At 37.8% G+C, this 16,180-nt stretch overlaps 1 protein-coding gene across 4 annotated transcripts in view; it reads right to left on the reverse strand.

The window, feature by feature from the left end:
* The window catches only part of LOC145989850 (activator of 90 kDa heat shock protein ATPase homolog 1), a 104,641-nt gene extending 90,370 nt beyond the window's left edge, over positions 1-14,271 (reverse strand). The window contains exon 1 of one of the 4 annotated variants that reach the window (XM_083125304.1): positions 14,149-14,271. The gene's annotated coding sequence lies outside the window, so the exon portion shown is untranslated. Of the gene's footprint in view, positions 1-13,648; positions 13,696-14,028 lie in introns of those variants that run through there. The other 3 variants (XM_083125303.1, XM_083125305.1, XM_083125306.1) reach the window with 3 other exon arrangements.
* Between the last annotated feature and the right edge of the window lie 1,909 nt (positions 14,272-16,180).

Raw genomic sequence — 16,180 nt, forward strand, 5'->3', positions numbered from 1 at the left:
TGGAGACGTCGAGCAGAAGACAGAAGAGAATGGGCTATCATTGTGAGATAGGCCAAGGCCCTTTAGGGGCTGTAGCAGCCAAGGAGTAAGTAAGTAAGTAATGTTAAAAAAAATCATGAAATATAACTGTCAGTTTCACAGATTTAGATATTAGTTTAATCTTAAATAGAGCTAAGTTGGCAAAATATGCTTTATTACCTAGAATAATTCTCTCTAATTTCCTCTTCAATTGTGTTGTCGCCATTTACAACTGATCCAAGATATTTGAAAGATCTCACTTCTTCTATCCTTTCTTCATTTATAATTAGGTCTTGTAATCTGTTTTTACCTTTTACACATCTGAGATATTTAGTTTTCTGCATATTAGTTACGAGACCCATTTTCAAAGCTTCACTTTTTAGTTGTCTTTTTTGTCCTTGCTGTTATAAGGATGTCATCGGCATATGCAATACATTGTTTTAATCTTGTTGATATGTTTCCTCTCAATTCCATCTGTTTCAATACAGAGTATATCACTATACCAAACAGAGTCTCAGATAAGGGATCACCTTGCTTGACTCCACATTCTACTTCGAATTCTTCACTCAATTCCCTGTTAATTTTGACTCTTCCTTTATTGTTGGTTAAGGTTAACATAATTAGTCTAATTAGTTTAGATGGTACTTCATATGATTTTAAAGCTTCTATTACTTTGTTCCTGTGCACTGAGTCAAATGCATGGGTAAAATCTATAAATAAATTATACAGTCCAATATTAAATTCATAGCTTTTTTCAAAAATCTGTCTTATTATGAATATATTATCTATGGTTGATCTGTTGGCTCGGAATCCCATTTGATATTCGTCAAATTTGTATTCAGTGCTTTGCAATAGCCTTTTATTTAGTATTATAGCCAGTATTTTATATGCAATGTTTAGGAGTGTAATTGGCCTGTAATTATCACAATTTAATTTATCTCCCTTTTTGAAAATTGGGCACACTATACCTTAATTCCATTGAGTTTGTAACTTTTCGTCATTCCATACACTTAATATCAGCTTGTGCAACTTCTGTTTCAATGTTCACCCTCCATTTTTAATTAATTCTGGAGGGATGCTATCTGATCCTGCAGCTTTATTTGTTTTTAGATTTTGTATTATGTGGGTTATTTCATTCCACGATGAAGGATGTAGTTCTTGTTGATTATTGTCATTCTGTTCTATTGGTGCCTGCATACTTGTTGTTACATTATTATTATTATTATTATTAAGAATCTTTCTAAAGTATTCCTTCCATTTATTTAGGACTAGTGCTTTTTCTGAGATGATGTTACCTTCTGTATCTTTACACATCATTGGCGATACTGTTTGCTGTTGTTTAAAGGATTGTATCTCTTTGAAAAATTTTCTTGTCTCATTTTTCTTATAATTCATTTCTATTTGTCTTATTTTATCAGTCAACCATTTCTTCTTCTTCTCCTCTCTTCACATTTTATTAGCTTCTTTCTTTTTTATATTATATATTTCTTGGCTGGCCCTGGTCTTTACTTGTATTCCTCTCTTTCTTGAATAATCCTTCTGCAATCTTCATCCCACCATTCATTTTAGGGGATTTTTCTTTCTTTTGGTATAACTTCTTTAGCTGCCTCATTTATCACCTCCCACCACCAAATTTGTGCTTTGGATTGACAGTCGGAGGCAGTCCTCTGGTGGCTGCCAGTACCTTCATTGTGGTTGACTTTGCATGACCTGTTTGTTTACATATCTTTATCAGGACGTTTGCACTTCGCCATGCAATAATGATGGCTTTTTCCACACTACTACTGGCATATCACAAATACACCTGTACAGTAGTCAAGTATCCAAGACAAATACAGTAGGAAAATATCCAACACAAAGTGCACCACATGACAACAGCAATTTATCGCACACACTACAGCAGAAAGTCACCTTTCCTGTGTCAACTAACAATACGAAATTAAATGAACTCGCTTATCAGCAGTAATACACTGTTGCCAGATACGTTCATGCAGAATCAATTCTGTGTTCGAAACAAAACAACACTAGATACAAGGCTACAAAGTGATAGACCATTTACTACGGCAGATTTAACATGAGGTCCGAAGACATTTTATGTACTAGAAACATAAGTAACAAATGCAAGTCTTCATGATCATTGACTCTGTGTACATTTTACAAAAATCAATGATCATCAACTGTAAGTTACTTTGGTAACAATTTGAACTAGTCAAAACAGATTTCTTCATTTTTACAGAAGAAACTACTTATGCGAATCACTTTCTGTAGCATTATTGATGTTCCTGAATGTATTTTCTGTCATAGTTTCATCTTTTTTAGTGGAAATTCATGTTTTTATGTATAAAAATATTGCAATTGCTGTTGCTTCCATGCACATCCTGTATATGAAGCGGATGTTCCGTGCGTTTCATGACGTAACCCCCTGTCAGTGTTTCCAACCATGCTGTTGTTTTGCAAGATGAAAAACCAAATACGACCCCAAATTTTAACGATGTTTGCTTAACCTAACTGAACCTTAACTAACCGTGAATGGTTTCTGGGGCTATGCGTGAATGGTTTTTGGGGCGTTTTTCTGGTAAGACCCCAAATTTTAACTATGTTTGCCTAACCTAACCTTACCGTGAATGGTTCGCGGGGGCTTTCCGTGAATAGCTTTACGACCACAAAGTTTAGTTATTAGTAGGTATTTTTGGGTTTCGAAGGTTGGAAACACTGCATAACCACTCCAAATCCACAAAATACAAGCACGACGTGCGATGATCCAGAATGCTCGCGCCACATTGTGTGTCATGCAAGCGAAGAAAACGAACAACAATAATTACTCTTAACATGAAAAATTGAAATTATTTCCGTGAGAAATTCATAATTACACCTTATAGAATGTTCCGCAATGCAGAATAAGTAAGTAGCAATGTTAAAAAGGACGAAATAAATTAGTTACAGCTGTTTTGACTAGATCAAACTAGTAATGTTACTTTTACAGTGCAAAGTAACTCACAGTTACGTTCAAAGTACAAGTAACTGTAACTACGTTATTTTTTAAATTACTCTGTTACTTGTGAAAAGTAACCTACCGAACACTGGAAATAACCTGTAAGCAAATAGTGCAAACTTAACTGGTACCGTGGGTTGTTGTGATTTCACCTTCTGTGATTAATAAGAAATTTATGGCTTGAATACTATTTCTACATCATGGCCACACCTGTTACGTGATATTGTAGTACAAGTCTAACTGTTCCAACCACCCCTCACAAGGAGATTTTCTGTGGTATGTGGCATAAAAGCTCCATTTGGAAAAACTTCAGTCAGCACAAATGTGTATTATTAATTCTTACTTCATATTACGTATCCCCGTAGCCAAAAACAGAACTTGCATATTGAGATAAAATGCATAAAAAGAATGTTCTCGAAGACAAGTTTGCTAAACTGGGGAATGCTGATAGTGATGATTATATTTTTTTTAAAAAATGAAGATAGTTGAAACTAACTCAGATACAGTGGAACCTTGATTTTACAATATTCACGGGAACAAGCTGATAAAACTTAAAATGCGGGAAAACGTAAAAACCGAGGAAACTTTCTTAACAATTTGCAATGTTGGGACCATTATCACCCTATCTCTGAACTGTCCATTCCAATTTTTCCATCAGACATTAGTACACGCTGTGAGCTGCCTACATATAAAATTGGGGGGAAATTGAAGGGGAGGCATTGCATGAAATTCGCTCTTGAAGTTAGTCATACATTTTTCTAAAATAAATACATGAAACTATACATAAAAATACATGTTTATTGATACACTCCTCTGAAACTTATTTAAATTAAAGCTTGCACTATTCTGAACAAAAATAAACTTGAAGGTTCTGTGTCAAACCTGAGGGAAGTTATGATAATTTATAGTTAGGTTAACCTAATGCATGCCATTCAAAGTGGAGCCGGAAGTGGCATACACAGAGATTTTAAAAAGCACGTAACTTCTGAACCCCTTGACTGTTCTAAAAAAAATTGCAATTTTTGTAACCATCATCAAAAGTTCTTCAAAATTGGGGATGGTGGGTGTCATTATCACAAAATTCTTGATGATTTGACATGAAATGATCCAACATTGAAAATCATATCATATAATACTAGGTTCTGTTAAAAACACATACCAAACTACTCTATTTGTGTGAATATGTTTATACCACATAAATGTAGGTACTACTTTACTATACCAGAGACACCTATCAATGATTTATTTCGCAATTTTTTACATTGCTAATGTACTATTCTGCATTGCGGAACATTTCTTTAGGTGAAATAATGAATTTCTAACGAAAATAATGTATATTTCTTACATTAATGAGTACTTACTGTTGTTCCTTATTTCCCACAAACCATCCACGGGTAGCCCCAAAAACCATTGACGTTAGCCCAAAAATTCACGATAGCCGCACGAACCATCACGGGGACGAGGTATGCCTACTAGGTTAGGTTCCATTAGCAGTCATTTCGTTCAATTTAGCATATACAGACAATAGGAGAGCGTATTGTGCTCTCATGCAGAAAGCAAATGGCAGCAGCAGCAATAGCACGTCGGAAATAGATTTTCGTAGAAAACCACATGCATTCGCATTAAAATGGATCACAACTACATTCCCGAACATTAACAACACTACAGAAAATGATTTGCATAAGTACTTTCTCCTGTAAATTTGAAGAAATCCGTCTCTGGTATAGTAAAGTGTTACCTAAATGTATTTAATAAGCCTACTGATATATGAAGATAAGAAAAAAAAACAGGTTTATAAAAATTACATATTTCATATTGTAAATTGTATTTTATATTTAGAAATGAGTGTCTATTTTACAGTAGGGAGATAAACGCAAACCATGGAACAGAAAAAATATTGCCAACTCCTGTATTTTCATTGATTTCACACACTTTTGTGAAAAAAAGGCCAAAAAAATCACAAGCAAAAAAGCTGCAGAAAAAAACTTCGGTTTTTTACCAACCACTTCCAACAGGACACAATGAAAATTGTTATGTTCATAATCTCACCCTAAATTAGACATTATCTATATTTTTGTTTAACCTTATTTAATATAAAATCCAGTTTCAATTTCACTGTCATTGTTTCTTATACGTAATTATTATTCAATATCTCTATTACACTACTACTATTTACATGTATATAACTTATATACAAATATTACATAAACTCTATTAATTCAAGCAATATATGAAATCAGTCATGTTTATAAGTATGTTGTAGATTGAAATGTCATATTTCTCACTTGATTTAATATTCTTTTTGCATTACTTTCTTGTTTACATAATACTCTGTGAACACTGTAATTCGGCATGTGCCTGTGTGTTCGAAATAAATAAACTCTAGGAATGACCCAATTCAATTGGACTAACCTTTTCAGCACAACATTCACCACTGCCAGTCAAAAGACTACTGGGGAGATGAAAGTAATCAGACCTGCCATCTGTGAGGGAACCAAATTCCATTGGGTCCTGAGGACCCATGTGTACCACTCACGGGTTATAAAATTAAAGGCAGTCGCATGTTTGGGGGAGATATGTAATAGGAAAAATATCAACGCATTGAAAGACAGATTCAGATGTTATACGGACGTGAAGAATGGGAGAATACATATGTATATATTAATAATGAAAGTGACCATGTGACCTAAAAGGAACATGACACTGTTTCATTGTTATATAATTAGGCACATGTCACGATCGATTTTAAGGTAATTGTCTGTTATATCAGAGACACATTTCTAACACATATTTTCAGTTTCAAATGGTTCGTACTTACCAATTCTGTATTGCGGAACCTATTTCAAGGTGCCATTATGCTTTTTACACGAAAATAACTTCGATTTTTCACATTACGAGTAATTCTTTTGGGTCCTTTCTTCCGTTGTGGAACATAGAATATTTCGCGCACAGCTGTGGATCATCACGCGTCGTGCTTGTGTTTTGTCGATTTGGAGTGGGCATGCAGTGTTGCAACCTTCTTAACCAAAAAATACCTACTTTCGTGTTCATTATGTCATCACAAACCATTCCTGATAGCCCCAAAAACCATTCACGATAGCCCCAAAAACCATTGACGGATAGCCCCAAAAACCATTCACGTTAGCCCCACGAACCATTTCCGGCAAGGTTAGGTTAGGTTAGGTAAGCATAGTTAAAAAAATAAAAATAAAAACATTCTGGTAAAAAACAAGGCACGTTTGGAAACACTTCTTCCTCTCGCGAGACCGCGTGACTTTCGACACTCACGCCATCTGCAGGTTCATAATGGAAACAACGGCATAATGTTGTCGCTTTGCACAAAAGGCTACTTTATTACATCAAAAGTGCTTATTTTCTGTTGTACAGCATTCCATAGTGACAAAATACCTCCACGAAGTTTGATAAATGCAACTGAAACTCATTTCCGTAAGAAGTTTCTCCTGTAAATTTGAAGAAAAGTGTCTCCAATATAACAGACATTTACCGATTTTAACTTTGTAATATTATGTCACTTCAGTATAATTTACAGTGCATTTCATACCTTAAACATAGTTGGGGGAAAGGTGTACCCACATGTGCCTATGTATGTTACAGAAAATGACACATCTAATGCAGGGTCAATTACAAGATGATGACCTTAGCACTATGCCATTGTGGAAGACCCCAGGCTTGATTGTTTATTACTGCCACACACCCCTTCATCTTCTGAACATGTGCACATTTTTCATGTAACAATGGGCGTCTCCAGGATCGCTCAACATGGTAGCAAATGTTGACCTGCTACGTCACACAGTTTTATGGCCTTTCCTGGATGCAGAGTTGAGAAGTAGCGACATTCCAGCCGAAAACAATTGAAAAACGCATTGCCTTGTGGCGTCTGCAGCGAAAATGGCAGGGCGTGTTGGGCTGTTGAATACGGTGTCACTATTAATGGATTATGAATCGATGTGATGATATATATATGGATGCTATTTCAAATTAAAGTATGTGGTTAATCTCGAAGTAAAACATGAGTAGATCTAGATCTGTGTCTACTGTCTATAGAGATACAATTGGGGGAAATGTTATATTCCTAATTTGAGAGCTTTGGTTACAACAAACTCTGTGGTTACAATTTTATTTCTCCAAAATAATACGTAATAACCATGGAGGAGTGACATTGAGTGTAGAAAGGTTGTGGCCAGTTTGATTTAAGGCAACAACAAGTGCTACACGATCGATGGAAAGATTGTGGTAGTTACGCCGGAAGGGAAACATTTTATAGAAACTGAGCGTGAATTGAAATCCCTCACGTGCAAGCGTTCGTAATGTGAGCGTCGCCGAAGACGAAACTATGAGTGTGTTTTTAGTGTTCTATGTGAAACTTTTTCATATCTTTTTAACCATGTTAAAGAAACAGCCATTGAAAATTAACCTTTTGTATTCGTGTATGTGCGTGTGTGTGTGTGTGTTGTGTGTAGTGTTCATTTTTCATTACATGTAATTATGCTCGAGCTGCTCAGTTGGACACCCACAAGGATTTCTCTCAACGTAAGTACGCTGTTTCTTATCATTAATATACGTATCTGCTCTGTTCCTTCACTCACTAGTAAACAATGTCTCAAACTAAGCAGTTGGTAAACCTGCCCGCGCACGGCGCATCTGGAACTCGCCCCTTCCCTCGGACCCCTAGGAAAAGAGGTAACGGTTTCACAGGCTGCCCGTCGCCCCCGACACTTCCCAACCGGACCCCTCCCCTCCAGTGCCTCACAATCGCGTCAGTAAACATGAGGTCCATCTCGGGGAAAATAGACGAGTTCAGACACATTGTTCTCGAAAGCGAATATGATGTAGTAATCGTCACAGAAAGTTGGCTGAAGGACAAAGATGACGCTTCCAGTTTCCACGTCGAAGGCTACACGGTACTTCGAAAGGATCGAGTCCACAAACGCGCCGGTGGCATTGTTGTTTACTGTCGTGCTGATATTCCTGCCCAGATGCTTGACTGCGAAAATGTTGCTCCCGGCGAGGACATAGAAATACTATGTGCGTCATTGAAAGTAAATAACAAATCACTTGGCATAATTGCCGCATATAGACCCCCAAATATCCCCTATACTAGGTTGTCAGTTCTTGAAGATTACATTGCGCACGTGTTTCCTGCTGTGGATAATTTAATTGTAGCCGGTGACATGAATAGCGATTATTTATCACCTAATAAACCAGAAACAGTTTTCCTCAAATCAATAGTAGATACTTTCGGCATGACGCAAGTCATCCGTAAACCCACTAGAATCACAAGAACCTCTAAAACATTAGTGGACGTCATCATTGTAGATGATCCATTCATTGTACACTCCGCTGACGTAACGGTGCCGATCAGCAATTCAGACCATTGTTTGACTTACATCACGGTCCTTCTTGAGAAACCCGACAAACGTTTCAAAATAATTTCGTACAGAAACTACTCATCGTTCGATATGGAGAGTTTTGAAACGGACGCTAAACATTTTCACTGGGACAATATTAAGCACTTAGAGAGTATTGACAAAAAAGTAAACTTTCTTAATAATGGTATTAACACTATTTTTGATAAGCATGCCCCTATACGTACTGCACGAATAGCCAAGAAAAAAGTACCGTGGGTAACCGACAATACCAAACTATTAATGAAACTTAGAGATAATGCTCTCAGAAAATATAAACTGACGAACAATCCGTCACATTGGGATTATTATAAAGAACTGCGGAATTTCACCACGTCGGTTATAAGACAGGAGAAGAAAGCCTACCTCTCGTTCCACATCAATAGAAACGTCCATGATTCGAAATTAATGTGGAAAGAGATAAAGAAATGTGGTATTTACGGAAAGGTGGAGCCGAGTGTCCCACACTTTTTAAATGATCCGCATCTGTTAAACACTCACTTTATTGACAGCGCCAGTCCCTCTAACCAAGAAACCGATCTCATCCTCGAAGAGTGCGAATGCTTCCTTACAACTACATTTACTGAAAACGGCGACACCTTCTTCTTTCGACCCGTCAAAGAAGTAGAAATTGCACAACTCGTGTCCAAAATCCGTTCCAATTCCTGTGGCACAGACGGCATAAACCTAAAAATGATAAAGCTAATTCTTCCACACATTCTTTCACCTCTTACTCACTTGATAAATTTCTCGTTACATGAGAACACCTTTCCCCTTGCATGGAAGGAGGCTAGAATCCTGCCCTTGCCGAAGAAACGATACGTGACCGACATGAACGACTTACGACCAATTAGTATATTACCTGTCTTATCAAAAGTTATCGAGAAAGCAGTGTACAAGCAGATAGAAAGTTTTGTTACCAAAAATCAAATATTGCCTGCAGTACAGTCTGGTTTCCGACCTTCCCACAGCACCGCAACGGCGCTCATGAAAGTAACAGACGACATTTTACAAACACTAAACGAAAGTAAGGCTGCAGTCTTGGTGTTGCTTGACTTGTCCAAGGCGTTTAATCTTGTATCTCATCAGCTACTCCTTTCGAAAATGAGTTACTACGGTTTTTCGCCGGGAGCAATAAAATGGTTCCAGTCTTACCTTACTGGGCGAGTGCAATCGGTGACACTTCCCTCAGGAGCTACATCGACTCCCCTTACGATACCCTCAGGGGTTGCGCAAGGAAGTATTCTAGGCCCTTTTCTATATTCCCTCTTCACCGCCGACCTACCCCTAAATGTACGACACAGTGTACCTCATTGTTATGCAGATGACACGCAGCTGATGATGCCAGTAGACCCCAAAAATGCAAAACCAGCAATTGGTCTCCTGAACCGTGACCTTCATGCTATTTATAAATGGTGTAAACGTAATGGTCTTGTAATCAACCCCTCTAAATGCTGCTTTACATTAATTGGTTCTAGCGCTGCCTTAAATAAAATTCAAATAAATGGGTTATCAATTAATATTAATGATGAGAGGGTCCCACACTGCACAACTGTTAAGAACTTAGGTGTGATATTTAATGAGAAACTTGACTGGCAAAACCACGTAACGTCTCAGAGTTCAAAAGCTTATGGTATACTTAGATCACTCTATAAATCATCGCACTTACTTTCGACTGATGTTAAATTGCGCCTTATGCAAGCTCTAGTTCTTCCAATTTTCGATTACTGTGACGTTGTTTACGGTGTTAATTTAACAAAAAAGAATGCTAAAATTGCACAAAAAGTACAGAATTCTTGTATACGTTTTGCATTTAGCTTGAAACGAAGGGATCACATACTGCCTTACTTAAATGACGTTAATTGGCTGAATATGACACGATGCAGAACACTTCATCTGGCCTGCACAATATTCAAAATTCTGCAAACAAAAACACCCACATACTTATACGACAGACTCCAATTTAGACACGACATACACAACTACACGACTCGACACTCTAAGAAACTTAATCTGGACAGATTCTCAAAATCCATATTCCTGTCATCCTTCAAAGCTGCTTCTGCATATTGTTGGAATGCGCTGCCACCAGATGTTACCTCGTGTGCGACATATAACAGCTTTAAAAGGGCAGTAACAAAAGTACTTCTACATGAGCAAGGACAAATCATCAGTACTCATGACTAGATTCAGCATGCTTACGTTGAAATCAAATCAAAACAAAAAATGAGCAGATTCGAACCCAAGATGAACATTTTGATGTGTATGAATGAGAGAAATTGTTTTTTTTTTTATCTTTTTAGTGTGTTAATTACTGAAATATTTAGAAGTGAAAATGTAATGGAATTCGTATGTTATAGTAGTAATTGTATTTTGTCTGTTTTATTGTAGTAGATTTTGCGGGTTAAGTGGTAGAGCAGCCACAGGCTGAACTTCGCCCATGAATAAAGAAATTCTAATTCTAATTCTAATATATGTGTTTAAATTAAAGATTATTTTCGTATAGGAGTGCAAGTTTGACACAACACTCTACTTCTTGTGTGTTTGTTTGATTTGGTGTTTTAAGTCCACTTTATGCACAGTAAGGCTAATTGGGACTGGACCTACAGTTTAAAGTGGAATCCGAACCACCATGTGCCTACACCGGGTATCGAACCCGAAACGCTTTTTGTGTGTGTGTGACCTTATTGGTTGTAAACCTTTGTTAAAACACTTATAACATACGCATACCCTACACTATAAGTGAAAGAAAGATAAATTTCGAGAATGTGCTTTGAAATGGGATCATTATTCCTCAATAGTTTCATGTCATTATTAATAGGTCGGCACCCGTGGTGGTGTGGTTCCCGGCCTGGAAATGAATGCTTGTGAGTGTCCTTTCATCAATTTCATCATATCATTACTCATTCCCATTTTCGCAAATATGTCAAAAGTGGCACGAAAATGAAGTAAAATAAAACAAATCAATCAATCAAACTTGGTTGATAGGACAATAATAAATACGATTTATGAACAATAGTTTCATTTGAATTTTGTTTTTTATCATCGCTTTTCTGCCACTTTTGGCTAATCGCGAAGATGAGGATGATTGATGATATGATGAAAGGACACTAACAAAGAACGCCCAGGCTGGGATTCAAACCCGTGACCCTGGCGTCGTAGCCACGGAGGTTAGCTTACGAACAGAAATGTTAAACAGTGAGTAATAAGTTGCAAAATGTGTGCAAGATTGTATAACGGTGTTCTCACGTTGTTTTCACGTAATAATGTTTGATATAGTTTAAATTATCAATTGCTGATTGTGCTTTCGTAGCTGCGAAAAAATGTAACTTAAAGCAACATAAATAAACACGTACGAATTGGCGTTTATACATGAATATACCACATTTTTTAGTTGTCCTTATGATTAACTCTGCATGATCATCGTTTAAGTTATTGTAATCCTCCTTCCAATGGATTTTCAAATATCACACGGTGCATTTCTTGATATCACGCTCCCTTGAAAAATATGTATTTCACCCAAGAAATGGCCTCGATACTTGATGCCAATTTTTCTTGCAAAAAGAAGCGGCTAGAATGTACAATATAGAGAAAGTCTCCAATTTCGTTAATTTTCGGTATACTAACTAATTTTGGCCTCCTAATCACTAATCTGTTGTAAAAAACCGGGGGTCACGTCTGGAAATTGTACATTTTGATGAAAAATTGTTCGTTAGCACCAAAAACCATCCACGGATAGCCCCACAAACCATTGACGTTAGCCCCAAAAACCATCCACGGGTAGCCCCACAAACCATTGACGTTAGCCCCAAAAACCATCCACGGGTAGCCCCACGAACCATTCACACGAGGTTAGGTTAGGCCTGTTAGGTTAGGTTCCATTAGCACTCATTTCACCCCTACATTCATCGAATAAATAGGGATCCTACTAGAATTGAACATCATAAATCATTTTCTTGTAAAACAACGGCGTGGTTGGACACAATGACAGGATATTACATTTTTGTTCGTAAAACTACGCATATACACCTATATATATAAAAAATTCAATCGGCTTTTTTTCAAATTTTCAGACGTGACCCCCGGTTTCTTTCAACAGATTCGTGATTAGGAGGTCAAAATTAGTTAGTTTACCGAAAATTAACAAAATTGGAGACTTTCTCTATATTGTAAATTCGCTCCAAAGAAGCTGGACACGTACTTGAAGAAGGGACATTCACAAATAATATCCCGGAGTGGTTAACACATTGCGCTACGACGTCGGGTCCCGAGTTCGAATCCCGGCCTGGGCATGCTGTTCCATGTGAGTTTTCCTTCACCATATCATCACTCATCCTCATCTTCGCGATTAGCCAAAAGTGGCAAAAATGAAAAGTAAAATAAATTGAATCAATCAAATAACATCCATGCCTATACCGGAACTCGAACCCGAAACTTACGTAGCGAGATAAAAAGTGGTCTCCACCTCAAGCTGAAAACATGTTTGCAAGAGCATGCTCATCCGTATTAGCCAAAAAAAAAAAAAAAATGTTGTGAACAGTATTTGGGTTCATTACTTTTTTTAACTGCGTTATTTTGTTGGTATTTTTAAATATACTTCAGTTGAAGCCAGTGCATAATTATCCGTTGACAGATCACTCATTCTCCGAGAATATAGTGGCGAAAAAGTTATTACTATTTAAGGCTATTGGATGCGCGACCTAAACGTGCGCTTGGGCTACATAATCAAACTTGCAAATACTTTTTACTCCACGCATCTTTTAGTTCCGCCGCGCCATGTTGCAACTAACAGAAGACAACAGGCTTGCAGACGACAGCACGACAGTTGACCCCAGGTAGCGAGAGAATTTTATGTTGAGTGAAGCCGCGGTCGCTCCTTCTCAACAACCAGGTAGCAAGCGCCTCCAGGGTTCTTGCTACTCAACAATGTTGGGTTGCTGAGTGGTCCTGGAGGCGCCCAATAATGCACCCGACAGTAGAAACGTAAAAGTATGGTCCCTTGGAAAACTGATTTTTTATGGCACAGGTCCTTTCTGTAACTTGAAACACACAGGTTAGATTATCCGCACTCAAATTTACGGCCATAATAATTTCAAGTATTCTCAATTTCTCATCCTACTGTACAACTTGTGAAAACCATTACACAATCGGAACCAGGACCACAAAATGTCCCTCGCCCAATTAATTTTGAAGTAATGACAAAATGCCTTACACAAAGAATCAATGATAAAGAGAATTCCAACTGCAATGCAAATTGAGCACAGTAATTCAACATTGCCTTATTTTTCTTGGCTCGGGTACCCTTTTCTACACCCCCGATTTTTCGCACATTTCAAATATTCTCGTTACAAAAATTAGTTCTTCATAATAAACGATGTTTCTAAATAGCGCGGAAAGTAATTTCTTACCTACGTAATTTCAAAATTCGAGGGTGTAGAATAGGGTACCCGACCCTTTTTCTTCACTTCTTAAAGTGTAAATTCTTGGCTGTCTTATATCGAATAGGTATAGCAATTATAAAATACTATTATTAACTTTCTTCACGCATGACCTAAAAGCTTTATACAAGTGTACAAGCTAATATTATAGTACCTTTGTATGAATGTTCACACCTAAAAATGTTAAATGATTCTCTCAATGAAGATTTTTAACAAATCTAGACGTCACTTACTAAAATATTATTAATAAGAAAAGAAAAGTTCTGGAACACACTTTCAGGAATGCTTCTTGCTGCTTTCCTTTCCTTTCCTTCGAGAACACACAGACGTTTTCGATTGTTTTCCAGAAACAGTGTTAACAGAAGCAAGTTTTGTTCTTCATTAGAGTTCAAGTCACAATTCCACTATATACGGAAACTGCTCTGAAAAATAAATGAATAGGCTTAAACAAACAATCAAAGATAATTTAAACATAGAAAAGGTCTACTCTTATGCTATTGAGTGGATTCTCCTAATTTTATTCACATATCTTAAGCCCAGTGGCGTATGCTGAGACAAATACCAGGACTATCTCCAAAGATTGGGCCCGTTCCGAAAGTCGCACGAGTTTAACACGTTAAACGAGTTATGGTAACTGGCTGTCCCATAAGTGCTTCCGTGCGTTTCGTGAGTTTCATTATGCTGTCCCAAAAGTCGCATTCCGTGCGTTTCGTGCAAGAACGAGATTCACCAAACGCACGGGCCAGGAGGCTGGTTTTTTCCGTGAGAATCGTCTGCTCCTTGCAGACAAAGCGCTTGCTGATGGATTCAAACTGCACTAATTCGGAAAATGTATTATAATTTTAACAGAGACCGATATGAAGCAACGTGCACAAGATGAGTATGCCTTGACCGTTAAAATGAGTAGTAGAGTGCGCGTCAAATCTCCTGCACATGACCTTGAACGGCTGAACAGCACCAGCGAATCACAGACGTGCGGCGTTGCCTAGTTCCTTGGCAAGGCGTTTCGCTTAACCACGCTGTCTCTTCTCCGTGTGAGATTTCGACATGGCACGCTGCAGTGCGCTGCTATTGGCTATCGCCATATGCAGGAGATTTGACGCAAAGAGAATGGGGATGATTCTCTTTGATTTGACGTGTACTCTAACAGTATCCACAGTAGAGTTTATTTTTGCCATAAGGGCATTCCTTCCACTGACGCCATGCGGAAACTTTCTCTAAACAAAACGCTGCGCCTGCGCTTTCGCCTAGAGTGTTCCATAAGTCTGTAAAATAACTGGTTTCACCAGATTCACGAGACCAGTTATTTTCGTTGAATGCGTTCGTTTCGTTAAGACTTTCGGAACGCACCCATGAAAATCTGCCCGGCAAAAAAAGGAGGGGCGGGGGGCTCTTCCTCATTCATTTTGGATTTTTTTTTTGTTTACATCGAAATCTTACCATTAAAAACAACAAAAGTAAGCAATGGACATAAACTATTTCTCGCTTATTTATAAAAAGGAGCGGTCTATAGACCGTGTTAAAAATGTAAACATAATCATTGGTGAGGTCTTGCTAGGTCCCCCCGTAACTTCCGGTTTAGGCCAGTCTCCGTTGTTGCCAGTGCAGATTCACCGGCATACGAAGTAAGAAATGGGCGCTTGTTTTCATCAGTTGTGCGACGATAGTCAAGAAAGGTATTTGTTAAAGTTCTACTATGAAGGAGTGGACGTCTAGAATCCTACGGATGATCAACTGCAGAGCAGATTATTAAAATATGACGTGTCTTTGTGGCCGCCAGTTGTATAGCATACTACATACAAGTATCTCATGTACACGCACGACGAACTTAAAACGTACGAATATTTAGATATATTCAATTATTTTGTAAATGGAAAAGTGAGGGAAATATAATTCTATGAAACTAGTGATATTATTATATTATAAAGTATGCTTAGTTGAATCTTTGCCAACAAACCTGCAGAAGTAATGAAATGACGCATAACAAATGCTAGTAAATATATGTGCTTTCAACGCCGATTTTCGCCTGAGGGATTTAGGGAAAATCTATGATATAGCATGCCACTTTCACTTACACGAATTTACTTCAAACAACAAGGGAGTTTTCAGACTGAAGCGACAAGCGATATCGGGATTTCGCACAGAAGCATTCGATCTAAAGCAAACCATTCACCAGTCACGCTTGCGCAAACAACAGGCCGGGGCAACAAAATGCACGGTATTGATAAAGCGGCCCATTCCCAGCGACAAGCGACACCTGCAATTTTTCGTGTCTCTTTAATTCGGAAAGTGTTGTTTATTTTTGA

Source organism: Lepisma saccharinum, chromosome 7, assembly GCF_977018435.1.
Source record: "Lepisma saccharinum chromosome 7, izLepSacc3.1, whole genome shotgun sequence".
In the NCBI taxonomy this organism is placed as follows: domain Eukaryota; kingdom Metazoa; phylum Arthropoda; class Insecta; order Zygentoma; family Lepismatidae; genus Lepisma; species Lepisma saccharinum.